Raw genomic sequence first — 27,361 nt, forward strand, 5'->3', positions numbered from 1 at the left:
TTCTAAAAAAGCCTTCCTTTTTTTAGGAAGTCTTTTATTCATTATTGTGGGATACAATGTTTAGAAATGTAAGCAGCTGACACCTAACGGAAGAGTTTTAAGCAACTAATTGAAAAGACATGCTTCCTGTGTGCCTTTTTCTTTTCATTGTTATTTGTGAACATTCACTAATACCGATTTTGTTGCATGAATATGCAAAGAACAAGGGAATCAGAAATCACCTAAAGAGTATGCATTATTTTTAATTTGTTATTGGGTAAGAATTATTTATTTTCACATTTAAAACTCTTTGTCTATTTAGAAACCAAAATCAAAACCCAGTGATTTAGATAGCAGTTATGATCTACAAATTGTGAATAGTCAAAGTAAATTGTCAGCAAATCACCCCAAGTACTGAAGTTCAATACATAAACTGTTTGCAGATCTAATGAAAACAATTAATAATTTTATAGGCACTTAAATTTTTTACCAAACAATCTGGAACAGAATAATAATATGCTATTTTAGACAATTTATGCATTAGGAACAATTCAGCTATCACTAATTGAGAATTTTCTATGTTAAAATAAATAATTTGACCCCACTTGATAAAAGATTGAAATTTCTATGAACGGTTTATTTTTCAAAAGTCTATTCAGTTACAATATATTTTCAGCACCACTACCAAGTTAAAGCTGCAAAGAATTGTGCAGAAGCTGTTTCAGAGAGGAAAAACAAGTCTCTGACTTGACTCCACAAAGCAACCAATAACTCAACCTATGTCTCCCTTCTTTTAAAAATAGTCTGTTTCAACAATATTATGGTGCATTCCTAACTTTTTTATTTCATTTTTTTCTTTATTTCATTTTAAATTTGAGGGTATGTTGTATCATGGAAACAGATAGGGAACAGGACACATATAACCAGTTTATCCCTATGCAAAGAAACATCATTTAGCCATGGTTCTTTAAAATAAATAAATAAATAAATCATTAATTAATTCATTAGTGAATTAATTAATAATCTCTTCTATGTGATATATCTTTCAAATTTCAATAAGTAGATCATCTTCAACCATGTAGGAGTACAAGTATTAGAGGTAACATGAAGTTATATTTAGTTTTAATGTGTACACACTTAAGCAAGGAAACCGTCTCAAAGTAGTGATCTTGCCACAGTGCTCTGACATACTTGAGGTATGATTTGGAAAGTGTGGTAGCATCTGTTATTAGACCAGCCACCACAGTTGGGAAAAAATACCAGGTTTTTGAATGCATAAGAACTTCAGATTTGAAGTAGATGAAGAGAACTCCATAGCTAAAAGCACTTCATGTGGTGCTTTCAACACATGCATGAACACCTGGAAAGTTACTATGACTCAATACAAATCCACAACAGGCAGTTTTACCTAGACAGAGAAAAAATGAGTCATACATACTGCAGTGACCAAATAAAGTATTTCTGGATGCAGTCTTTTAAGCAAGTTTTACTAACTCATATCCATGAGGATAGGTAGCACAGCTAACTGATCCTGAATTTTAGCAAGCCTTTGAGTGATTCAAATGCCATTGTCCCACTGATTTTCAGTTATAGAAATTTCCTTTGGGAATAGTAGTCTTCTTTCCTGTTAGGAGATTCAGTTCACTTACCAGAAAGCACAGAATAAATATCTACACCTAAGGCTGTTCCCACTGTGGAAGGGAAACAGAAGAAACTTGAACAGAGTTCATCTGACCCACCTTAGGTAGCAAATTATTTCAACAGCAGGTGACTTGCTTATCAAACAAGGGGCAAGTGCTCTCTAGAATTACAGGTAAGGGGTATAATCAATGTATTTTTGTTTGTTTGTTTGATTTTGTTTTTGCAGATCAGGAAACTTTGTTGCTTCTCTTTTACTCCCTTCAGTAAAATAGTTTTCTAATGGTCTCAGTTAATGTAATCTGCTGCTAGCATTACTCTTTACAAGCATGATAGTGTAGTTTTCAGAGATCCAATAAGTGTATACCTCCCAGTAACTTAAAATTAATCTGCTAGAATATTATTTGTGTATCTTTTTCTCATATGTACAGTCTATAAACAACATTCCCCCTAAAAAAAAAATAAAAAAAAAAATAAAAAAAAAAGTCTGACAGAAAAAGAAATCAGACTAGAAATGGTAGTCTAGAAAAAAATAAGAAAAAAAATAAATAGAGAGAGAGAGAGAGGGAGATAGAGAGCAAGGTAGTAGCTTTCTATGATTCCTGAGGAGACAATATATTTGATGATCTCATCATGAAGGTTACTAAATAAAAGAAAGTAAATGGCTGGTTGATTCCCTTTAATTCAACATGTGGTGTAGACACTTCCTTCCCATTCCCTCACTATAGTACATTGGATCACATTAGGCTTGACAATACAGATTGACTTAGTGGTTTTCAGTTCTGTGTAGTGATTTTGATTCTTTTTCAGAATGATTTACTGCTTGCTGTAATGTGCTTTCTAACTCCTCATTTTGTTGGTGCTGTTTCTGTTAACTTTATTTTGGAAATTGTTACTAGAAATTTATTGACATATGTTAGAAAATTTCAAAATCTCCTAATTAACTACATATATATTTTTTTTGTTATTAAATCATGGTCCTTTTAGTTTTCTATTTTTTGTTTGTTTGTTTGTTATGGTGGCAATTTTTATTTTACTTATTTATTTATTTATTTTGCACTACGCCTTAGGTAGATGATGGGATAGACATAGTTGTCAAAGATAATAATAGGCAACCGAAGTTACTATTGCATTAAGGCAGGTATGAATTTTAAAGTGTGCTTGACTTGAAGCAGGAATCAGTACAAATGCAAATATTCCCTGGTGTAAAATAAAGCAAACGAAAGGAAATGAACAAAGTACTGATTCAACATAATCAATGCTAGTAAGGATGTTGGAATGGATGGTTTAGAATTTCTGAAGATGGTTACACAATATTAATCCACTGTCTTGAGTTATTTAATATGTCCTTGATAGATGTTAGGCATTGGTGAGGCTTTGCATATATCCTGGAATTAGTGTCATTTAAAGAATTATCAGTTTTTATCACCTCTCTTCCCAGTCAGTACAAGTTAACTTATTAGATTGTAAGAGACAGAGAATGATGGAGACTGCAAATTCTTCTTCTTTTTTTTTTTTTTTTTTCCCAAATTTCTCATAATCATCCTTTTATGTGACTTTCATCCTTATTGCTTAATGACTATGATCTTTCTCTATTTTATTAATGGTAGAACTTTTGCTTTTAAAAATTGGTTGACCCAAGCAAGTCTTACAAATGTCTTCAGATATTTTCATGTACCCAGTTTAATTAATATGTTACTTACAGACTTTAACAAAAGTCATTAGATATGGGCTTTTTCACCATTAAATAATTTAATGGCTAAATCAATTTCTGGTTTATATTATTAATATTGATTTACTTTCATTTTCCAAAAATACTTATCTGATAGCGTAGTGCAATGGTGCTGATACTTCATTAAGTTTAAAGTCAGCTTTTCAAAGAGATTTTGGTCTTAGTCAGGACTGTTTCAGCTGAAGTAGAATGATAATCAATAGAGGAAAAATAATGTTGCTGTCCTTTTGGGACAAAAAAATTTGAATTTACATCTATATTTTAAGTAGCTAAAGCAAAAAACTTCTTCCTAACTTTTTTTTTTTTTTTTTTTTTTTTTTTTTCCATTCAGTATAAAAATGGGAGTGTAGCCAGGCCTCTTAGGTTATTTGTTTTACCTTAAACAGACCACCTTTTTTTATTTTTGCACATTTTCACTTCTGGAGCACCCATCTTTTTACAATGCTTTCAGCTGTCTCTGCTCATGTAGTCAATTTACCTCTTCAGCAGTTCTGTAATCTGGTCTGACTGTCTTTGAAGAAGGAAGTTATTTATTGTGGGTAAAGACTAAAGAAGGTGGGGCTTAAAGATCATATAGGCAATCAAACCTGTTCCTGCATCTTTCAGTGAACAGTAACTGGAAGCACAAACAAGTTCTATTGATACTAGCAAGTATTGACATTAACATGATAGCTAGAGGTGTAAAAAATGTTCACAATGAAGCCAAACTCCTCTAAAGGTTCACATTTGTCTAAAAGTCTCCCATGCTAAATCTGAACTGAATCTTGAACTGAACTGGATTTTGATATTAAATTTGGCTCAGAACTTCATCCTTGCTCAAAACCTGTTGAGAGGTTTGTTATCCTACTTCTGACTGCACCTAAGCACATCCAGACATTCAGAGCCATGACTGGGTCCCCTGACCTAGTATCTAGAACTATGCAATGTTTAAAATGTCATTCCACATTCTGGGCCTTAAGTTATCTTTAAAAAGAAAGAGAAAGGGGAAGGGAGGAAGGGAGGAATGAAGGAAGGGAGGAAGGAAGGAAAATGCCTCTATGCCTGCATTTCTGCTGGGCCAGTTTTGTACTTACATAATTGTGAATATATGTAGAACACACATTTAAATGCATTTCTGTGAATGACTGCATCATGAAGGCAGTGAAATTAAAGAAACTATAAAATATTGCCTATTTTATGGTCCTATCTGTTTATGGTAAATATGATGAAGTATGGAATGTAAAATGACTGTACTATGGAATATGTGAATATGATTTTCTTTGCCCTTGGTAGGTGAGGGCATCACCAAGCATGTATTTTCCCCCTTAGATGTGTAACTTACCATTGGACCAGAGTAGATGTGCACTGGAATGTGGGATTTGTGTATTTGTAACAGAGGGCGGGGGCATGGTCTAGACATGGTCTAGTCCTACTAGACATGGAATCTTTGATGCAGTAAATATTCTCAGTTATAAAGTCTAAAGGGAAAGGGGAAGGTAGGAAGGTCAGATTGTGGCTGTCTAAGGAGGTGAAAGGAACAAAGACTGCTTCTTCCTTTGTACTCACCTAAACAGTGACCTGTGGACAATTTCTGCCAGCACCATTCTGACCTGTTGTAAGGGTACACATAACAGAACAAAAAGGAGAAAGTTGCCTCTGTCAGCTGTTGTATAGATGCACAAGGACCAGGGACAGATCTAATCAAAAAGGACCTGGTCTGATCTAATCAAATATTCTGATTTTTCTATGCATATTTCAAAAGATAATTAGAGCTCATAATCCTAAATAAAAGTTTGTGTCTCTTCTGATTCTTCTGATTTTGCTTTACTGAATATTTGAAAAAATATATATTTAAATAGAATTTAACTATCAAACAATGAATGAATTTAATTTTCCTCTCTTTTTCTTTTATGGAAAATCATATAACTTGCAACTTAACAAAAGTCTTCAAAATTGGACTCTGACTCTTCCTTAAAAAAAAAAAATAAATAAAATAAAAAAATGAGTGAGATATTTACTCTAGCACACTGTAAAGATCTTATCAAAAGATTAGCAAAATGTATCACCTGCTTGGACCTGAAAGCTGTGATTTCCACTCACTTTTTCCACAGAAAATCCCAATGTAGAAATGCCTATGACTCAGCTGTAAGACATTTCACTACATGAGAGCCTCCATGTGCCATTTAAAATGTATAAGTGTCATCATAAACCTCCCACTCTCCTAAGAATAGAGCTATCACTGGACCCTGTTATCTCACAACCCCAAGGTACAATATGGTAATGATACTGCATAACATCAGTGTGTAGAGAGAAAAAAACACTGAAGAAGCCGCAAGCATCTCAACTATAAAGAAAATTAAATTAAAATATTAATTTACTGATTAATATAACATTAGATGACCCATTTCTCCAGCTTGTTAAACAACAAAGACTTGCAAGACTAAATAAGAGCCTAAGAGATAAGTGTTTTAAGAATTCCCATAGAGATGTTTAGCTCCTTTTTAAGCATCATTAAAGATGTACTTTGCATATAACAGGCACTTTTTTTTTTCTTTTTTTTTTTTTTTTTCTTTCTATGACAAGTCCTGCTTGTGTTTATTAATTTGCTCTTTCAGAAAAGGTTATAAAGTGGGGGTTTGGTCATAGAGACTGAACCAGATCACACTGCAGAGTGATAGAATGAGACAATGAATTCAAGGCAGTCTTGTGAGGAAGAAAGAGAATATCTTGCATGTTAATTGTGAGACAGAGAATCCAAAGTTTGGTGTTTAAATAAGCTACAAAATTTAACCACTTGTACCCTCTGTGCCTCTATTATCTGGCTGTAAAACGAGGATGAAAAACATTCCTTTGCTGATTTTTTTCTATTTAAAATGCCTGCTGTTCAGTATGATAGGAAATGGAAGACATGTTTTGTATAAAGGAAATGACAACCTAATTAAAAGTAACTTACTTTAAAACTAAAAATAAATAAATAATGGTGAAAGACAAAAACAATCACTATAAAATATCAGTAATATTGAGCAAGGTTTTTAGAAAATGTACCTGTCCCTAAGCCAAACCCTAATAGCATTAGAATTGTTATTGTATTCCTATGAGCCAACCTATGGCTTATTAGGGCAAGAAACTGTGCATCTTCTGTTCCTATGGATAAATGCCTCTATTGTTTCCTTAGTGATCTACAAAGTATCAGCCTGTGAGCACAGATGTTCACCTTGCATCTCTTAATGTTTCTTAAATTTATCTTTCTGCAAAGTTTTACAATTCTAACCTCGGCCACCTCTTAAATATTTGATTACATAAAATAAGAATAGGGCAAATCAGGCTTCTTAAAACATTGGAGTTGGAGTATGCCCCACATACATACAGCACGTATCTCTTTTTTTGTTTTTGTCCCCCAGTTGCTGCCTCCAGGGTACCAGCTATCCTTATCACTGCTCCCATGGCAACAAGTCTCTGCTCCAGAGGTAATGGCTCTGTCTCTTCATCTTCTCCCTCTGCAGCTATGTTCTACAATGTGGAAGTAGCTTGATTTTCTTGCACTACTTTCTTTCCTTTATTTATCAGGCCATCTGTGCCTGTTCCCAAACTTCCACTGTGAATATACAGATTTTCTATGTGGCTCAACTTTAGCAAAAAAATGACTGTGAATTCAGGCCTTCTTTCTTCTCCTGACATACTCTGAACTCTTTTCTTATATGCTTGTATATCTGAAAGAGGAAAGAATTATTATTTTAAACATTGTCCTCCCACATTTCCATGGCAGGATCAGCATGAATTGAATTGGAAAATAAAATATTTTAAAACTTAAATTAGATTAAGAAAGGTTAGAGTTGTATGTGCTTTAAAAACACTCCAGCTGGTACCAAATTATTTCTGTTAGACAGTATTTGTACAGAAAAAAAAAAAAAAAAAGTTCTGATTTTTAAAAATAATTTGCTAACATTAAATGAGGAAAATATTTTAGAATAGCCATTCCTTTTCTTTTTTTTTTTTTTTTTTTTGGCTCCTTAATATTCTGAAAGGCAGTTCATAACACAAAATATTCATGTGGGACCATGATTTAATTGTGCAAACAATCCAGTAAGAGCTAGCAGTTCCAGAATCAATATGCAGCCATCTAGGAATGCCAAAAATACATGGACCAGAAATGATGACAACAACAACAACAAGAGAGGATCACAATTTAATGATAGGGAAGAGAAAGAGCCAGTTATCTGGGGGAGTGAAAATTCCCAGGAACATAGTAACAGAATCATATTATAGGTAACAGTAAATATGTCATTTTTAAATCAAGTTGTTGACTTGCACTTTTTTGGAAGAAACAACGTCACTGTTAATGAATACTTCACTATACATTACAATGACTAGCACAATATTCACTTTTATATTACACTGTCCTTTTTGTTTTCTATACGTTTTTTTTTTTTTGTCCTTCCTTCCTTTCTTCCTTCTGTGCTTTCATGTTTTTCTTGCTTTTCTTGCTTTCTAATATCTAATGAGTTTGGGATATGAATGTTCCCTTAATCTTAATGGAAAATATAAGATAGTAGATGTCAGGCTGCAGTCTCATGTTAACATGGCATTGAATAGATTCATTCTCCTGAGATATAACTAACTGTATCTTAGACAACCCTTTGTTGTGTTGTTTTCAGGGGAAGTGATGTTTTTAAATCTATACAAGTTGGAAGCCAAATGATTGGAAGCAGCTAGAGCTATAGAGAAGGACACTGGGATCCTGGTGTTGAACATGAGTCAACAGTGTGTACACCAAAAGTAATTAAACTCCATACTGAACTGCATTAGCAAATGCACAGCCAGCAGCTCACAGAGAATGTTTATTGCTCAGTGAGCTTGTGTGAGTGCTCACATCTGGAGTGTCATGTTCAGTTTGGGGCTCCCCAGTATAAGAGAGGTACAAACAAACTGGAACAAGGCCAGAAAATGGCAACCAAGATAGGCAGGGGCTGGAGAACATGACGTGCTGAGAGAGGGACTGAAGGAAAAAAAGGAAGGCTAAAATGTGATTTTAATAATAATTTTATTATTTTTTTAATTTGATATTATAGAGATGGTTGATTCAAACTCTTTTAAGTAAGTCACTTAAACTTCTTTAACCTTGGGCAAACAATAGAGCCCAAGGTTCCAATTTTCCTCCAGTAAAAATGGAATGAATAATATTTCTTTACATTCTTCCTAAGAGTAATTCACTTTTATGCATTAGGTTTTTTTTACAGACTAAACAAAATCAGCTAGAGGTCATAGATACTATGGTTTTGTAGTAATTGTAGATCTGGCTAATCAGGCTAATGTAGATATTAGTTCATAAACACTAGTATAGAATCCATGGATAAAAGGGGTAAATAAATGGTCCCATAGACCTTATAGAAAACTGTTTTTTGTATGTCTGCAACCCAAATAAGTCTTAATTACTATGTCTAATAAACACTTTGATTAAGATATAAACACAAGGAAACAAATGTCTTTATCTCAGCCTTATGACTGTTATTCAGGAATTGTATCAATTTTCCATAAATGTATGCTATGTATGCTAGTACATGTAATCCATGTACCCCTTTTCCATATATTGATGCTTCAATGCCTTTTCTGCCCTAAAAAAAATACCATCTCCAAGCCCTTGGTTCATGTTCCTTCCTGCTATTCCAGGTGGAGTGCTCTGTTTCTTGGCTGTATAGTGGGACACTGTAGGTGGTAAGTCAGTACTTTGTGAATGTTTTGTGGTTAAAACCCAAAGATGTGATTTGTGTTTATAAGCTTTAAATTGCCTTCCTGACAAAATATGCACAAGCTGAAAGCTTCTAGTCATGTAAAATTATGATGGGTTGCATTTTATTGGAACTTATGAATAGCTGTTTGATTTGAAACAATTAACCATTTTAATGCCTTTATGGTGGGATAAGGGTGTCTGTATCTCTCCATCACCGCTGTCAGAGTGTAACAATAAGAGATCATTTTTAAGGAACCACACATTCAAAGGCATATATATGTATGCACACATATATAGGTATACACATGATCACATATTCAAATTTACAGAAAATGACAAATAAATTCAGTTGATTTTTTTCTTTTCAGAAATAGGCTCAGCACTAAATATTCAGAATACATGGAATATGTAGATATATGTCTATATCAGAATATACAGTTTGTACACTGTATACATGTACAAAATATAGATACAGAACTTAAAACATTATATATTGAAAGAATTAGAACTTCTCTTAAAACTACTTTATGTTTTTCACCTATAACTAGGTTAGTTAAAATATTATAATAAGAAACAGAGATAAATATATTTTTCCCAGGACTTTGATGTGTGTGAATATATAGATTTATTAATGCAAATATACCTCTTCGTATTTCTTTACATCTAAAAAATTATTGTCATTATTTAAACTTTTATTCCCTGCAGGGTTTACTTGGTTTTGACATCCCGAAGTTAAGGGAGCATGAAATGAAGGGAGTACAAAATCAAAAGTAGATTCTTTCTTCTCAGTGGAGTCCTTCAAAACAGGAAAAAATGTTTCATATGTTTGTCAGGAAAAGAAGGAGAAAAAAACAGAGTTAAAACTGTCTTTGAAAGCTTGTTTTTGTTTTCGTTTTTTCTGGCTAAGAAGCTTTTAGCAGCAATGGTTAAATGTCAAATATGATTAGACAAAACTGCTGTTTAAAACTGCAAATAAAGTGGAACATATTTGTGAAGACTGTCTATCAGAAAAGTAGTGGTGCATAATTTATCAGCATTAATAGCCTTGGGTGCATTTCTGAGGGAATTAACCTAAACAGTCAAACTATTTATCACATTACAATACATAAAATGTACTTTTAATTAATAAATGGACATTCTATTGTCTTTACAGATACAACAAATCAATCCTCCTTTACCTTTTGTCTACAGTTTGGGTTCCTTTAATGGCTTTTAATGGGTTTTACATTCTACACTCACATAGCAAAGCTTATTTATTTGCTTCCTGGAAGACTTTCTGTACTTTGTGGCATAATCTCAGAGTGTCTTTGGTATGCTTCCACCAAAATATCACTATGGACATAAATAATAACTCTGTCACCCTAAAGCATCATTCATTACTCCAGAGCTGACATTTGATTCAAGCCTAGTAAGTAATGAGGTTACTGTAATGTATTGTAGTTCTCGTTAATAGATTAAGTCTGTGAAGTCCTTCAGTTAAATCTTTTTTTTTTTTTTTTTTTTTTTTTTTCTCTCAAGGAAGTAACTTGTTTTCAGTTGCTCTTAATGGCTAAGGAAATACTTTGATTGCATAGTGTCAAGTCAGTTGTCAAAGGGGATCTATTCCACTATTTTACACAGAAGGAAACTAGGTTGATCCAGATAGACCAGATGAGCCAGATAGACAATAATTTTGTTGGGACATAGTGACATATGCTGAGATAACAATTTAAGATCTGAGGGTTGTAGTGCCTTTTTTTTTTTTTTTTTTTTGCATAAAATGTTTGGTCATAACTGCTTCTGTGATAATATTATGATACCAGACAGTATTTTATTAGTCAGCCTTTGATACCTGGAGCATGCAGTTAGCTAAAAGAAATCTACAGAAAGTATAGCAAAGATACAAAGGCATACGCATAGAGGAAATTCTTAGCCCTTCCAAATTCTGAAAAAAATAAAATAAAATCCAAATACCTGAGCATGGTCAGAATTCAAATAGAAGACAAGAAAATGCATCTTCCATTTTGCTTAAGTTTAATATCTGTTGAATGTAAGTGGAAAGAAAATAAAGACTTCAGCGATGTTATAAAACTACTGCAATTTGTGATTTATGTGCCTGTATTGTTTTGCCAAGGTATACATGTAAACTACAAAATAGCCAAAAAAAAAAAAAAAAAAAAGTATGTAAATTGAATTATATTGTCATTGGAAGATTTCCCAAACAAGTCTCTCATGAGCCATGTTTTCTGGTTTGATCCTCGGGATAGTTTTTCATATGTAGCACTGCTAAGAGAAATCTTGAGACAGTCCTATGGAGTATTCCAGGAAAGAAAAATGACTCGTTTGTATCCCTTATACTGCTATAACGATGTTACATGTATTAGATGCTGCAAAACATCATTAAGATTTTTCGCCTTGTTGTGAGTGTCTGTTCTGCCTCCATAGGAATGAATTAGAGTATAATTTAGCAGAGAACAAAACATAATAACAAAAATAACTAATCTGACCTCAGACAGTATGTATGCATACATTCATTTAGACATAGATAAATCATCTTTGGAAGAGTTTCAAGCATAAAGAAATTAAGATTATAAGTATATGTTTTTATATCAAAATATTATAATTGAAAACATGTGAATGTCATGAAAATGTAAAACTGGTATCTTTTTATTGCTAAAACTGTGCTATAATCCCTAAACAGTTTACCATAAAACAAAGGATGGTACAATACTGCTATTAACATGACGGGTGGATACACAGAAACATATAGAGACAGTTGTTCATAAAGCAAGAAAATGAAGCCTGAAATACTAACAAAACAACAAAGTTATTTTTCCCTTTCTGTCTTTTCTCCATCATTTCCATGCCTAAAACCAGATACATATCTCAGGTAATTAAGTCCTGCTGCTCTTTCATACTTCTCACAACTTCCTTTCCACTATATTTTAAAGCAAAGTGTCTGTGGCTCTTTAGTATTTATGGAGATTCACATCTCTACTTCATCTTTTATAGAGCTCACTCACTGAACCAAGACCGCATACCAAATTGACACCAGCTGTGACCCATAAGGAAAAATTTATTCCAAGAACCTACAAATACCATTTTAGAATTTAGCCCATCATACCCAAACCTAAACTGTTGACATGACAAAGCCTATATAAACCACTCAGAAAATAAAATATCAGACCATGTACCTGAGAGTGTTCTCCAAACACTTCTTGAAGTCCTGCAGGCTCGGTGCCATAACAACTTCCTTGGTGAGCCTGTTCCAGTGCCTGACTACCCTCTTGGTGAAAAATCTTTTCCTGATATCCATCCTGAACCTCCCTTGCAGCTTCAAGCTGTTAGCTCGGGTACTATTGCTGGCCACCAGAGAGAAGAGATCAGTGCCTGCTCCTCTGCTCCCCCTCATGAGGAAGTTGTAGACCATGATGAGTTCTCCTCCAGACTGAACAATCTAAGTGACTTCAGCCACTCCTCATAAATCTTTCCCTCCAAACTCTTTACCATCTTTGTTGCCCTCCTTGGGATGCTGTCTAACAGTTTTATATTTTATACTGTGGTGCCCAAAACTGAACTCAGTACTCAAGGTGAGGCCATACCAGTGCAGAGTAGAGTGGGACAATCACTTCCCTTGACTGACTAGCAATGCCATGGTTGATGCACTCCTAGATATGGTTGGCCCTCCTTCACACCAAAGAACACTGCTGGTTCATGTTCAGCTTTCTGTTGATCAAAACTCCCAGATCCCTTATGTGGGGGATCTCCACTCTCTAGCATCTCATCCCCCCATCTGTATGGGGCAACCAGGGTTGCCCCTTCCCAGGTGCATAATCTGTGTGTGTGTGATTTCCAAATTTCCAAATAATACAAATATAATATAATATAATACAAATATTAATATAATATAATAATAATAATTTTATACTTTTTAATATACAAAGTATATTAAAAGGTTCTGAGTACAGTACAGTAAGAGTTGTCATTGTGCATTGTGAGAAGAGGTTCAAATATTAACTCTAACTTTTATGATTGTAAATGTTCATCTGGCAATGGCTATAGAATACTATAGAATACCTTTGAAAGTTTATTTACTTTTAGGGCATTGCATATTTTGAATCTCTATGTAAAATTAGCTGGGACTAAAGTTCTGATTACAAAGAATGGAAACTAAATTTTGCTCATGTTAGACTCTATATACCTATGGTAGCATTTACACAGTAGTCAACTTTTTTTTTTTTTCTTTACCATGGTTTAAATTCCATCCATCTTTGTATCTCTGCAGAGATATATGTATAATCTTCAAATCTTAAAGATCTGTAATGAAACTGAACAATGTTTGGTGTGATTTCTTCACATTTCTTTGACTTGCTTTTTGTCATAACTAAAATAAGTAGCTGTATAGATTGCTACCTCTATTAGCAATGTGTGTTTTATATTCTGAAAAATGTATTTTCCCTTCATATCATCACAGATACTTCATAGACTTTCATCAGGGTGTTGATGCAAAGCCTATTGTGTGACATATTTTTGTTAATGAACCATATAAACTTTGAAGAATAAATTAGATTATTATCAGACTAACACCATCTACAAAACACTGTAAAAGGTTAAACTCTCTTATATGCGGTTTCTGGCTTTTTATATGGAATTACAAATGTTCCTGTTAGAAGGTTATCCTTGTACCCATAGATTAAGGCCACTGCATGAACACTTTTTTAAATCAATATTAATTAAAAATTATTATGATCAGAGAACAAAACAAAGGGCCTGTGCTACTAAAGAAAGGGTATGCCCCAGTGACAGATCACTGTTAAAACCTCTCATGCCATTGGGTGATATTTGCCATATGTCCAATGATTGATAGTAAGATTTAATGAGTTCTTACAAGCAATTAAATAATCAAGGGTTCCTGCTGTTACATGGCATAGCTTGATAGAACAGTGACAAATGAGAGAATATCTGCAACCTAATCAAAGGGACATATTTCCTTGGGAACAAAATAATATTATCCACCAGTGCAATCAAAGGACAAAAGAACACAGAGAGGACGCAACAGAATGAGATAAATTTTGTGCTCTTTTCATTATTCTGGCCATACAGTTTCCATTTATTGGATCCTATTAAATCAGAAAGAAAATTAGGCTACTTAAATATGTTTCATTTGTCATACACTGTTAGCTACTGGGTGCATATCCATATCCAGTCACCTCAGTTCTCCTTTCCCCAAAACACAATCTTAGGTCATTCTTATTTGATATTTATTTTTGTTGCGATGATTGAAGTCTTTTTATGGTTTTGTTTTTATATTCACTTTGACTAATGGAGTAAAAGTCACTGCACTATACCAAATAGTATATTTTTGATTAATTAATTATTTTTAATGTCTTTATTTATGTTCTCTTAGAAGAGCTGGAAACTAATAGCTCATCATAAAAACTGGAAAGGTCACTGAATTCATTTTGAAATTGCCTAGATTCTGTTTATATATACATTTTAATTTGCAAATTAACAGTATGGACCTTAATAAATTTGCGGGCCCCTATACAATTTGCAGAAGAAATAGTTTTATACTGAACTGTATCCTAAAGAGGCAACACACTATTTTCTTAGTTGCTTTTTGTAAGGAAGAAAGCTTTAGGATGACCATTAGAGGACATTCAGACAACTCAGTATTTCACATACTATACACAGAAAATCAGTAGACAGATTTATTTCCCTATTTTTAAGTTAAAATTGATTGCATACAATGGGTATAGATACATATAGATAGCAGAATATAGATCCACTTATTCACACTTAAAAAAAAAAAAAAAAAAAAGAAAAAAAAGAAAATACCCTTGTGATTAAAGAGATTTACCTGAGTACCAATTAATTAAGCCAAGCTGTCCCATTAAAATCAAAACATGAACTTCTGGCCCAAAAGATGTCAGTAATAAAACTGCCTTTGATTACAAGTAAAGCCCATAGTTAAGTGTTCTTTCAACTCTGAGTTAATTTTATGTTAGCATTAGCTCCACTCTTTATGTAGAATAGCAAAATATTTTAAGAATATTTTTTATTTAAATATAAACTCAAAATTTTCTTTATTATTTCTGTCAAATAGAAATAAAAATGCTCCAGTACTGCAAGCTGCTTTACAAATATAATTTTCACGAGCAAATTTAAACATCAGGCTATAGCACTTCTCTACTATATTTCAGTTAGCTGATGTGTAGACTAAAATTTAAAGAAATGTATTGGACAACTAATACTAAACGGTACCCCAAGTAAAGGTGGATTACATTAAAAAAATATATAATGTTTTATATTTTATATATATATATATAGATATATAATATAATATATATAATATAAATAATATATAATATAATATAATATAATATAAATAATATAATATATATACATATTTGTGTATATATATATTATATAATATATATAATATTTTAATATTTTATTTTTTTTAAATGTAACCCACCTTTAGACTGCATAACACATGACCTTTCTAAATATATACTGTGGCCTGAGCTCAGTCTGTGTTGCTGCCATGTGGGAAGAGAGTGAGATCTTCTGGAGAAGACTGACCCCAGGAGAGAATGTTTCAATTCTACCTCAAATTCAACCAGCTCATTTCTCAGACTGGAATTTAAAAAGTATCAAATTGATGGAATGACATATGTATACTTAACAGCAAGAACTCTGTTGTCTTTGGTAACTAATATATGGAATTTTCATCTATGTGTCTCACTTCCAAAGGAAAGATCAAAACCATCTTTCCCATAAAATCTTGAATAAGGTGAAATGGGATTTATTTTATTTTATTTTATTTTATTTTATTTTATTTTATTTTATTTTATTTTATTTTATTTTATTTTATTTTATTTTATTATTTTATTTTATTTTATTTTATTTTATTTTATTTTTCCAATTCAGGATGAAAACAAGTGGTAAAACCTTGACATTTTCACAAAACAGGATACTTATTTTCCAGCCAGTCCTATTCAAGAGTGAGGGATGTATCTCACTGATTCTATTTTTTTCCACTTACCAGTAGATTTGTTTTGTTTTTTCATACACAAAGTAAAACGTTTTCCAGAGTATGCAGCATATTTTAGAGATTAGTCATAATTGTTTAACACTGTAATGGAAGACATCCAGATATTACAGAAAAAAAAAAAAGTGAATTCAAATAAAAAATACATCAAAAAAAAACCCAGCAAACACAAACAGATAAACCCAAATTTTGGGAATCAACAAACAATCAAAAAAATTCTTAACTTAGTGATTTGAATATATTTAACTACAGATTATCTTCTATATGTAAATGTAAAAGCTTCCTAAGCCAATGTCAATTTTTTATAAAATATGACTATGAGAAAGTTGCAGTTCAAAAAGTACTGTAATTTTATGTTAGATTTCAACTGTGAACTATTCTACTGAAGTCAGCAGTGATTCATCATGAAAGTGGGATAAAAATGCTTAAACTAAGATATGTTTTTTAGATTACAAATGTCTGTTGAGTTTCTGTGTGTCTTAAATGTAAGTTGTCTGCCAAAAAAAACTAATTTGCTTTCATGTTTTAGTCAACTACAAATACGTAGGGCCAAGAACTGCATAGAATCTCACTGTGGTTACCTGGGGACTTAGGAGATCATGACACACACTGCTGCTTGGCCACACATGTACAGCATAACTTTAATGAGCCTACCAAATGATACATCAGAATGGTTTTACACTGGACTGAAATTCTCCTGCTCAGCCAGGTCACTGATTGGGTCACCTCAGATCTGAGCTTAATTAGGTCTGTGCTTAATCTGAGCTTAATTTAGTGGAGACCATCTAAAAGGGTTCCATACATAGTGGCATGAGTCAACATCTCTTACTAAAACAGTAACATTGTCAATGCAGAAAGCAAACAACCCCTCAGAAAATCTGGGAGAAATACTAAGTTTTTGGCACCATTAAATTCCTAAAGACTACTCTCAATCAATAAATTCACAAAAAGTACACACCTCATTAGATTCTGTACAGATTGCAAAACTAGCTATAATGTAAAAACAGGCAGACAGTCTGTCTCAATATTATTACAGGAAGGCTTGGTTAAATTAATAGCTTCTCATTGATTAAAAAATCTTGCATTTTACATGTTCTTAAGTTGATTCCCACCATTACCTTTCAATAACAGAATATGAGTCTTTGGAGAAATGTGGTTATATTGAACTACTGTTGAAGTACAAAGGTAGGCAAAATAAGTTGTTTACATTAGCCTGTCATTGTTTCCTGTCATAAAGTTCTGTCAACCTGAAAGATAAAGACGATACTATCAACATTTTCTAAGCATCTTATTTATTTATTTATTTATTTATTATATTCCTAGGCTGCTAGGAATAGGGTTATTTTAGAATGTTCACTGAGCATGACCTTATGAAATTCTTTCGCATCTCCAAGTGAGAAATCTTTGTGTCCATGCAGCATTTGCTCATTCTCATAAAAATTCTCATATTTTACTCATTCTTAATTAATTAATTCTTAAATCTACCTAACAACAAAACAAAGGCTGTGATCCACCAAAGTACTTTCCAAAACATCCATGGTTTAAGAGTTTGATTGCACAGAGCTCTTTCCTGGTTTTTAATGGCAGTCATATTATGAATGTACCATCAAAGAATGTTCTGACAGCTCCTACACAGAAGTATTCAGGTGTGTATCATTGACATGTAGTGTTGAAAGACTTTTCTCAACTCCACAGGAGCATCTAAGCTGAATTGTAGTACAAGCTTACAGCATATATATATATGAAAAAAATTAAGGTGTCATGATTAATTCTGCCTTGTTCTTTTGTACTTGTGCAAACTCAGTCTGCACCACAATTATTCTTATGGGTCAAGTGTCTGCCAGCCAAACAACAGACGGATCAAATCTCCAAGTACGTCAATATGCTAAGACCCATATTTCAAGAACAATTTGATTTCCTTTTTTAGTGCAACATATATGTTATATCATCTTCTCTTTTCCCAGCAGAAGCAGTATGTTGTTTGCTACATGGCGAACAAATGGAAGCTTCTTTAACTCCTGTGGCATGGCTGAGGTTTTGGGCTGTGGAATGGAAGAGACAAGAAGGTTGATTTTATGGAGCAGGACACAGATGAATGATTTTCATGTGTCTCAGACAATGGAACATGATGTACACTAATGCTTTCAAACAAATCCTGATTTCGGATGCTTTCATTTTGAGGCCATTTTATTGCTGTAGCAGATGAACTGGCTATCTGTGGTTTTGATATTACCTCTGAAAAGAGACAGTAAGGTAGTAAACAAACTCAGAACCACTTCTGCTCCTCAGATTGTGAGGCTTATGCAACTTGTCTTTGAAAATATAATCATCAACATCATCTAGATCTGGTCTGGTCTTTTGCCAGTGGAGCCTTGACTATAACAACTTTCAGTAGATGAATTTTCCATTGCAAAAAGAGTCCATGTGTTAATTGAGTCCATTTTCTTATCTTACAACTGTGCTTTTGATATATCATGTAATTTTGTAAAAGTCTTCAGGGAAATACTGGATCCTTATATTGAGTTGCTATCTTATTTTCCTTTGTTGACCACAGTGGTGTGTAGACAGTGTTGAAATGAGATTTTCCTCTCCCACGAGGTTGAGCCCCTTCTACATTACAGGGCTCAAGTTGCATGTCCTCTTCTGGCTATTCCCCTTGTTGGCAGGGTGTTTGCAGACACCTCTCTTTTCCTTCCTCTGTTTTTAATTCATCAGAGCCCCTGCAGTGCAATGAAAAGATGTTGCTTGGTTGTCAATGAATTCTGTGGAAGTACCAAAGGGAAAGAATAAGCATCTATATTTGGAATAAATACAAACTATTATTAGACAGAGTTTTTGGAAGTAGTTGTAATTTATCTGCTATCAGGAGCAATAGAAAACCATATGGATGATAAAAAACATAACCAGGGCAAGGTCCTTCCTGTGTCTGTTGACAACTAATATGCACCAGGAGGGCAGTGCCATATGTTTGCATGTACGTTACCCCAGGGGGCAGTGACATATGTTCACACGTATGTCACCCCTCTGGCCTGCTGTCATAAGGCTGTTTCCCAAGGGGCATGCTCCCTTGAAAAACAGAAACCAAACCCACAAATGTAAGTTGCCTACATTTTCTTTGTCAGCAGATTCTCTCAGACCAACACTGCATTGGACAGCAATCAGAACAGCTGCCCCAAAATAACAAAGGTTTCTGTAGCCCTCTTTGGTATCCTTTGAAATCAGTGAATGACAAAGAAGGAAAATACAGTCCCTCTGCTACAACAGTCATCCCTATTGAAATACTATAACAGACCCAAACCCTCAGGATGGTAAAGACCTGCTCTTCTTTGTTGACAGTCCTCTTCAGTTCCTTATGGACTGGACCCAGTTTCATATAACATAATAAGTACTCCTTGGTAAGATAAAAAAGTTTGACTATAGAGGAGTGCCAAAGTGAGAGCAAAACAACAAGTGTTGTTCATGATAATTTCTTCTGTAGTTTTTGTGGGTTAGAGATGAACAATGCTATTAGATTATCTTGACCATTCCCCCGTCAGTGCAAAATTATTTCTTGCAATGTAATTTCTAGTGTTTTGTTCATTCCATTTAGTACTAATCCAAGCAGATAGCCTTTCTGTTGTATCTCTTGGGAGACCATTTATTCTTCAATCCACTTATTCCACTATTAGGTAGATTTTCTGAAATTTGCAGCATATTTTTCTTTGCTTAATTTCCTTCCTCTCTTTAATTATCCCTTTTGGTGCAAATGTGGCTCATCTTTATATATTTGTCCCCTCAGAGGTCATCCAGTCTAGTGCACAGAGAAGGAATGCAAACTGCAGTGTGAAATTTGCTTCTAGAAAAGGGTAACCAATGTGACATATTGTGTGCTGTCATATGACTTGTGACTACTGAACGTTTTGGATGACATTGTGGGTGTGTATCTGTTTAACTAAGTCTTATTTGGTCTATGTCTGTTAGATTATTTAGACTTGACTGCTAGCAACCTTTCCAAGGGCTCTCTGTGAAAGTTTTAATAGGAACATACAAAGCTGCCTCCCAGTTTTATGAGGGAAATCTCTAAGTGGGGAAAAATGGTGAGAATCTTGTTTACTTGAGAGCAGCTCTGGGTTAGCTGAACAAAAGTCATCCCCTTTTTCTGAACTGATGCCAAGTCTAATACTTCAACATCCGACAGACATTATTTTCCATCATGCATAGCTGATGAAGCTATGTTTGCCCTGCATTTTTGTAAAGATTTAGGTATTCGCTAGTGCCTTGTATGAAAGGGCTCTGATTTTGGCTTGTCTCCTGCCATTTCTATTCCTTTTCTACCTTGTCTCTGTCTTGGTGTTCTGACAGCAGAATTACTCTTTTCCTGCACAGTAATTTCACCTCCTCCAGTGTCTGGAAGCTTCTCTGTGCTTTAAGCAGCTGTGTTTATAGCTCCAGAACCTCTCAGACAAACTCAGCAGGAAACAGAAAAAGGCAAACAGCTCAGGCAGATCCAGGGCATCATCAGAAGTTGTTCTCTGGGAAAAGAAAAGCAAACTGAGAGTCAGTCATGGAGAGGAAAGAGAAACCATGATGGGTTAGGTGGAGAGATTCCTTCTTTCTGAAGGAATAACAGGGTCTGCTCAGGATAGAAACTTCTGGTTTAGAGGATATGGAAGACAGGAGAGAGTCACAAAATAGAGATAGGGCTCTGTGTCTCAAGGAGAGAGTTGCAGACTGCTGCAAGAAGCGATAATGCATCTGGCATCAGAGATGGCAGAAACAATAAGTTCCCAAGGATCAAAGGCTGCTCTCCAGTTTGCTGCTAATGAAAAACCCACCAAGTTGACTAAAATCAGAATGAAGAGGACTCTCCATGCAAGGACAAAGTAATCAGGGAGAGATTTTGTCAGAGATTTCTTTATAAAGCTTTTTCTATTTCTGTCTTTCCTAGTCAGCCTAAGTTTTTCACTACTTAAAAAAAAAAAAAAAAAAAAAAAAAAAAGTATTCTCACTTATATTAATAGAAAATCTAGATTTTTGAAGTTGCATATGTTTTTAGTTTTCCATTAAAATGTCACATTACGAGAAAGATCTTGAGCTCAAAACCCAGAGGGTTGTAATGCTAGCACCAACAAAACAGCCCTGTTCAGAGTTTTTTGTTTGTTTGTTTTTAGTTTTGTTCAGTGTCATATATTAGAGCTGAAATTGGTACTTGGATTTTATAATCGTCATGTAGATAGGATCACATTATCTATCCTAACAAAGTAATATATAACTTTCATGAAGAATAATTCTTCCTTTTACAAAGGATGAGCAATGTAAATTGATCATTAGGTTAAATGCAGCTAGTTACTACCCTGCCAGGATACTTTTGGTTCTCACTCTTGTATTTGTAAAAGTTCACCCAGTTGTCTGGCTGTAAGTCATGTGCATATGACTTAAAATACTGACAAAGTTCTTGGTGTTAAAAATTTTCACACAAATTTAAGCAATCATTTCAAAAATAATTAAAAAATAGACAAAGCTGTAATTAGCTCATGGGTACTGTACAACAGGAAGAAAACTCTGAACTTGGATTAAGTATTTATTCAAAGCAATTTGGTTTATGAAATAAAGTAGGCCAGAAGTAAGGATACAAAATAGGTAAAAGTAGGTACTTGATATGTAGAGAAACCCTAAGAAAGATAGGAAGCACACCATTGTTCATGGAAATGGTCATGATGAGGGAGTGCAAATTGAACAATAAACAGCTAGGATGTTGAAGGTTTTCAGTGCTGTGACCAAAGACAATAATCTAAAAAGACACAAAAAGATGTTTTCATTGTGTTTTGTTTTGTTTTGTTTTGTTTTAAGGAGAAGTTCAGAAGTTCTGAGGAAAAATGAGAGAAAGCGTAAGATAGCTCTGAAGATGACAATCATATTAGCAGTCATGCAAAAGAATTATGATACCTGTGTCAATCTGCCCAGTAGTATTTTGAGATATTAAATATATACAGAGTTTAACTGACACACCTTTCTGCCAGTGATGGATCACACTTTCTTTTATGCTGACTAGAGAATTGGTTATGAATGTCATAATCAAATTACTCTCTGAAGTATTCCCCTTGTTATCCATGTTATTACAATTTTCAGAGACTTGGATTTTAAATATATATTGCCCTTTTAGTTTGGGTGTATATGTTCCAAACAAATGGTAAATACTGATATTCCAAAGTACTTTTTTTGTGAATGTGTGCTATGAACAGAGTATTGGAATTTATTAATGTTACAAACTAGTCATTAGAATATCATTTCAGCTTCCACTGTGCTTGTACTTCATAGAATCATAGAATGGCTTGGGTTGGAAGGGACTTTAAAGATCATCTAGTTCCAACCACTGTTCCGCTCTACTCTGCGCTGGTGCGGCCTCACCTTGAGTACTGTGTGCAGTTCTGGGCACCACAGTATAAAAAGGACGTGAAACTGTTGGAAAGTGTCCAGAGGAGGGCTACGAAGATGGTGAAAGGCCTTGAGGGGAAGACGTACGAGGAACGGCTGAGGTCACTGGGCCTGTTCAGCCTGGAGAAGAGGAGGCTGAGAGGAGACCTCATCACAGTCTACAACTTCCTCGTAAGGGGTTGTCGAGAGGCAGGAGACCTTTTCTCCATTAACACTAGTGACAGGACCCGCGGGAACGGGGTTAAGCTGAGGCAGGGGAAATTTAGGCTGGACGTCAGGAGGGGGTTCTTCACAGAGAGGGTGGTTGCACACTGGAATAGGCTCCCCAGGGAAGTGGTCACTGCACCGAGCCTGTCTGAATTTAAGAAGAGATCGGACTGTGAACTTAGGCACATGGTCTGAACTTTTGGGTAGACCTGTGCGGTGTCAAGAGTTGGACTTGATGATCCTTAAGGGTCCCTTCCAACTCAGGATATTCTATGATTCTATGATTCTATGATTCCATGGGCAGGGATGCCTCCCACTCCATCGGGTTGCTCAGGGCTTCATCTAACCTGGTCTTGAACACCTCCGGAGATGGAGCATCAACAACTTATCTGGGCGACCTGGTCCAGACTCACCACCCTATGAGTGAAGAATTTCCCCCTAACATCTAATCTAAATCTCCCCTCTTTCGGTTTAAAACTATTCCTCCTTGTCCTATAATTATCTGTCTGAGCAAAAAGTTGCTCTCCATCTTTTTTATAAGCCCCCTTTAAGTATTGAAAAGCTATGATGAGTTCTCCCCAGAGTCTTCTTGTCTTCAGATTGAACTTTGACTGCTCTCTCAGTCTTTCTTCATAGTAGAGGTAACTCCAACCCTCTCATCATCTTTGTGACCCTCCTTTGGACTTTCTCTAACAGATCCTTCTTGAGCTGGGGGACCCAGACCTGGATTCAGTACATTAAGTGCCTCATGAGGGCAGAGCAGAGGGGGACAATCACCTCCCTCAACCTGGTAAACACTCTTCTGTTGATGCAGCCCAGGATGAGGTTGGCCTTCTGGACTGCAAGCATGCACTGTTGACTCATGTCAAGCTTTTTGTACACCGCAACCTCCAAGTCCTTCTCTTCAGGGCTGCTTTCAACAAATTCTTCACCTAGTCTGTACTCATCTGGGATTGTTCCAACCTAGGTGCAGCACGTTGCACTTGAACTAGTTGAACCTCATCAGGCATTAGGTTCACATGGACCCACTTTTCTATCTTGTCCAGGTCCCTTTGAACAGCTTTCCTTCCTTCTGTTGCATCGACTGTACCACTTCCTTCTTTTGCTCCTGCAGATTTAAACTACAATGGGCAGAAGACAAAAATGCACCCCTTAGAACAAATAATATCCTAAAGCTTTGTCATTTACTTCAAATTGCTTCTTGGATTTCTTCGTTGGTTTTGTTCATTTGTTTGTTTGTTCATTTGTTTGTTTGTTCATTTGTTTTATGTTTAGTTGACATTGTTGTTTTTATTTTGTTTGTTTTTATTTTGTTTTTTTGTCTCAGCTCTGAATCACAGTACCAGACCACCCTGGCTTTATAAACCAGAGAGAATTAAATCCCATTCATCTCTGCAATTCACATAGTCTGTGCTTCAGTAAGTTCATGCTTACTGAAAGTGAGCTAGGTTAGTCCAGATGTTGGCCAGCTTAGAAAGACAGACTGTCCTTGTGATATTATGATTATGTTATCAAGTATTTGAATGTCAGTTTCATATATGAATCTTGGGACCTTTCACATTTGCTGAGAAAGTAGATTTTCCACGGCACTCTTGTGTTGCAAAATCCAGACTAAGATACAACCTGGGAATGCAGAAGTGATGCATTGCAGTAGGATAAACAGAATGGTATTTTGTTGTCCATGGGCAGTAGTAGTTATCTGGAGCAGGACAGGGTAGAGATTTGTAGTGAAGAGAAGCAGCCTGAACCCCTGGGTTTGCTTCTTCTCCTGGGGCAGAGAAGAGGCAACAGGAGCTCTTGTAAGGGCTGCTTCCCTTTCCAGACAGCAGTCACTGACAAGATATCTTTTTTTTTTCTGTTCCTCTTGGATATCATTTAACTTTTATCTGCATTGAACTTTTTCCTTTATTTTTCCCACTGTCACTTTTTGCCATAATGTCCTTCCTCAGTTTTTCACACACTTTTGAACATATTAACAATATGTTTGCAGTATCAACACATGTGATTAACTCACCATGATTTGGGAATATTTAGGGAATGGCAAGAACTCTGCAAGCATACTGTCATTTGGAAAAAGGTTCTAGAGATATCACGAAGCACGTGGCCTTGCTCAGATTTCCACAGCATTTTACTGACTGTGCTCTATCTAGATGTTTGTTTTTTTCTTGTTTCTATTGTCATAAAAGCAATTATCCTGTGTGAGCCTTGAATTTGTTCTTCACAAACTCTCTCTTAACCTGACAAAAAAATAAAATAAAAAGTATTTAACTGTACTTTCTTTCACATGCACAAATATCTCCTGATCTCCATCGAGATCTTAGTTCAACACATAATCTGAATATTTGTTTGCAAATATTCCTGCAGCTCTCCAGAACACTGGGTTATCCATAATCCTGTATATTTTCTTATCAAATATATATATATATATATTTCTTTCTGAGTTCTGACTCCCTGCAACAAAGTTAATGTCTTGAATGAATGTTCTTCTCTAAATTGTAAACTTATTGTAAAAATTGACCTCCTTGACATTTCTCCACATTTCTCCAGAGTTTACATCATCCTTTGAATAAGAGGGCAGGCTCAGAGCCATAGGATATACCCGTAGTCCCTGCTGTTGTTTGTATTTTTGTATTTATTGTGCTTTTGTAAAATAATTTGGTGGAATTGGTAGCTCTCATTTTTCTGAGAGTGTAAGATTGTTTTGTCTTGCTACTCTTTGCACCAAGGGAGCATGGTTTATAGTTTTAATGATGGAAGTGGCAATTAGTGCTGCTGAGCTGTAGTGTCAGGTTTTGGACAGAGCAGCTGAACTTATTAAATTATGGTCACAGGGAGACAGGAGCAGTAGAGGGGGGAAGGAAGGCCTCAGAATCTGCCTAAGGAGCACATGAACTGGTAGTCTAGCGCATTACATCTCTATTCAATAAATGTCCATTTCAGTCTCTTTTTGCAGTCAAGTGCAACGAAGAAACATCATCTGTAATTAATAACAGTTAAAAAAAATATATCCATATGAATACAGTCCAGCACAGGGAATGAAGCAGTTGCAAAAAAGAGCTGGAAAAGAGAATAAAAAGTACTTCAAAATAGTGAAGGAGACTCAGACAACCACCTTGTGAGGTGGACAGAAGCCTCTAACACAAAGCTTTGGGAGAAAACATCTGATCTAAAGGTCTTTTTAAGACCAAGTCATATTTAATGAAGGTTAAAATATACCATCACACAGTTTATTCTGTGTCTACAGTGTGTGTCTGCAAGGTAAGGTGCAAATCACCTTCTCCATGGATTTGTGCATTTCTGCAGCCTGGATTGTCAATACATAAGCATGTGTGGCTGAAAAAATACAGAAACTTGTCCTTGTGTGTGCACACAGGGGCATGTCTTAGTTGTAGTTGTTTATATTCCAGTTGTATACAATGTGTGGTAGACTCTGCAAGTGATTAGCAAGAAGAGGCTTTGGAACACAAAGACTACTGTCTCCATGAGCAATAATCACAAATGGAAAAACAAACAAACAAAAAAAGCACCACCACCAAAACAACCCCACCACCCATAACCACCAAACCACTCAAAATATGGTCCAATACCTTGCCGTTGATTACATTTCTGCTTATTTTAGAGTTGTAACTATTCCTGGTGTTTTCTTAGTCTTAACTGGTTATGTTAATATATATTTGGCCTAAATTTCAGAATAAGGCTTTGCATCAACATATGAACTCCTGCTGTTGTTTTCAAATGAGTAAATATTATCTCAATTCCAAATACTACTAAATACTAGTTTCTTAACAAAAAATATTAGTTCAATTTGAGAGGACACCTATTAGAGATGGACTTTCTGGAAAAAGGACAGTAAAATATGGCCTTAAAAGCCAGCTCACCAGAAAAGTGATGCATGAGTCAGGAGGGAATGTATCTAAGACTAAAACTGCCTAAGACTTTAGGGATCTACATGTGCTCTTCTCCCTTCTTTGTGCCTGCTTATCTTTTCTAAGTTTACTATACTAACAAATTATACAAAGCCAGAGTACAAACTCAACTCAGACACTTTATTTATCACATTGCTTAATAATTAGCACACTTATTGGCATGATATTGGCACAATACTACTTGTAGAATTAGAGTTCCCAACCAAGTACTCAGGTCTCAACAGATGATCTGAGTGTAGCCTTTCTCCTCTAAGGAGCATGGAACAAAGCTGGGTGGGTATCAGTCATGCCATGCCACATGGTCTCTGGGCCAGGGAAAATAGGCTTTGTCCCAATTAGTACAGATATAATCTTTATAGCCTCTGTCCTTGTGATATCTTATAGACTGAAACTGTTTATCCTTTCTGTAGTCCTTCAGGGAATAAGGGGAAATGCATTATCCTCACACTAGCAGCTGGGGAGGAAACACAGAGCTACTATCTGGTAGAAAAAAAGAAGAAAAAAAAGTCTATGCAGAAACAGTGGTGAAGCTCCAAAAGGCAAGATTTTTCATAAGGCTATGCCAAAGTAGTATTTTCTGCCTCTATTATTAGTGCTGGCAAGTAAATTGGAATTCAGTTTCAGAAAAATGTTGGGTTTGTTAGTTTAGTAAAAAACAAAAATCAGCTAGAACTCTTTCACACACACAAAGGGCAACAGACATACTCAGTTTCTGAATGAACTGT

General features: G+C 35.0%; 1 protein-coding gene across 1 annotated transcript in view; it reads left to right on the forward strand.

The window, feature by feature from the left end:
* LOC311431110 (uncharacterized protein) overlaps window positions 1–10,063 on the forward strand; it is a 396,810-nt gene extending 386,747 nt beyond the window's left edge. The window contains exons 5-7 of the transcript XR_014689244.1: window positions 6,730–6,795; window positions 8,996–9,040; window positions 9,762–10,063. The gene's annotated coding sequence lies outside the window, so the exon portion shown is untranslated. The remainder of the gene's footprint in view (window positions 1–6,729; window positions 6,796–8,995; window positions 9,041–9,761) is intronic.
* Window positions 10,064–27,361: the final 17,298 nt, after the last annotated feature.

The sequence above is a fragment of the Aythya ferina genome (assembly GCF_964211825.1).
Source record: "Aythya ferina genome assembly, chromosome: 2".
NCBI lineage: Eukaryota > Metazoa > Chordata > Aves > Anseriformes > Anatidae > Aythya > Aythya ferina.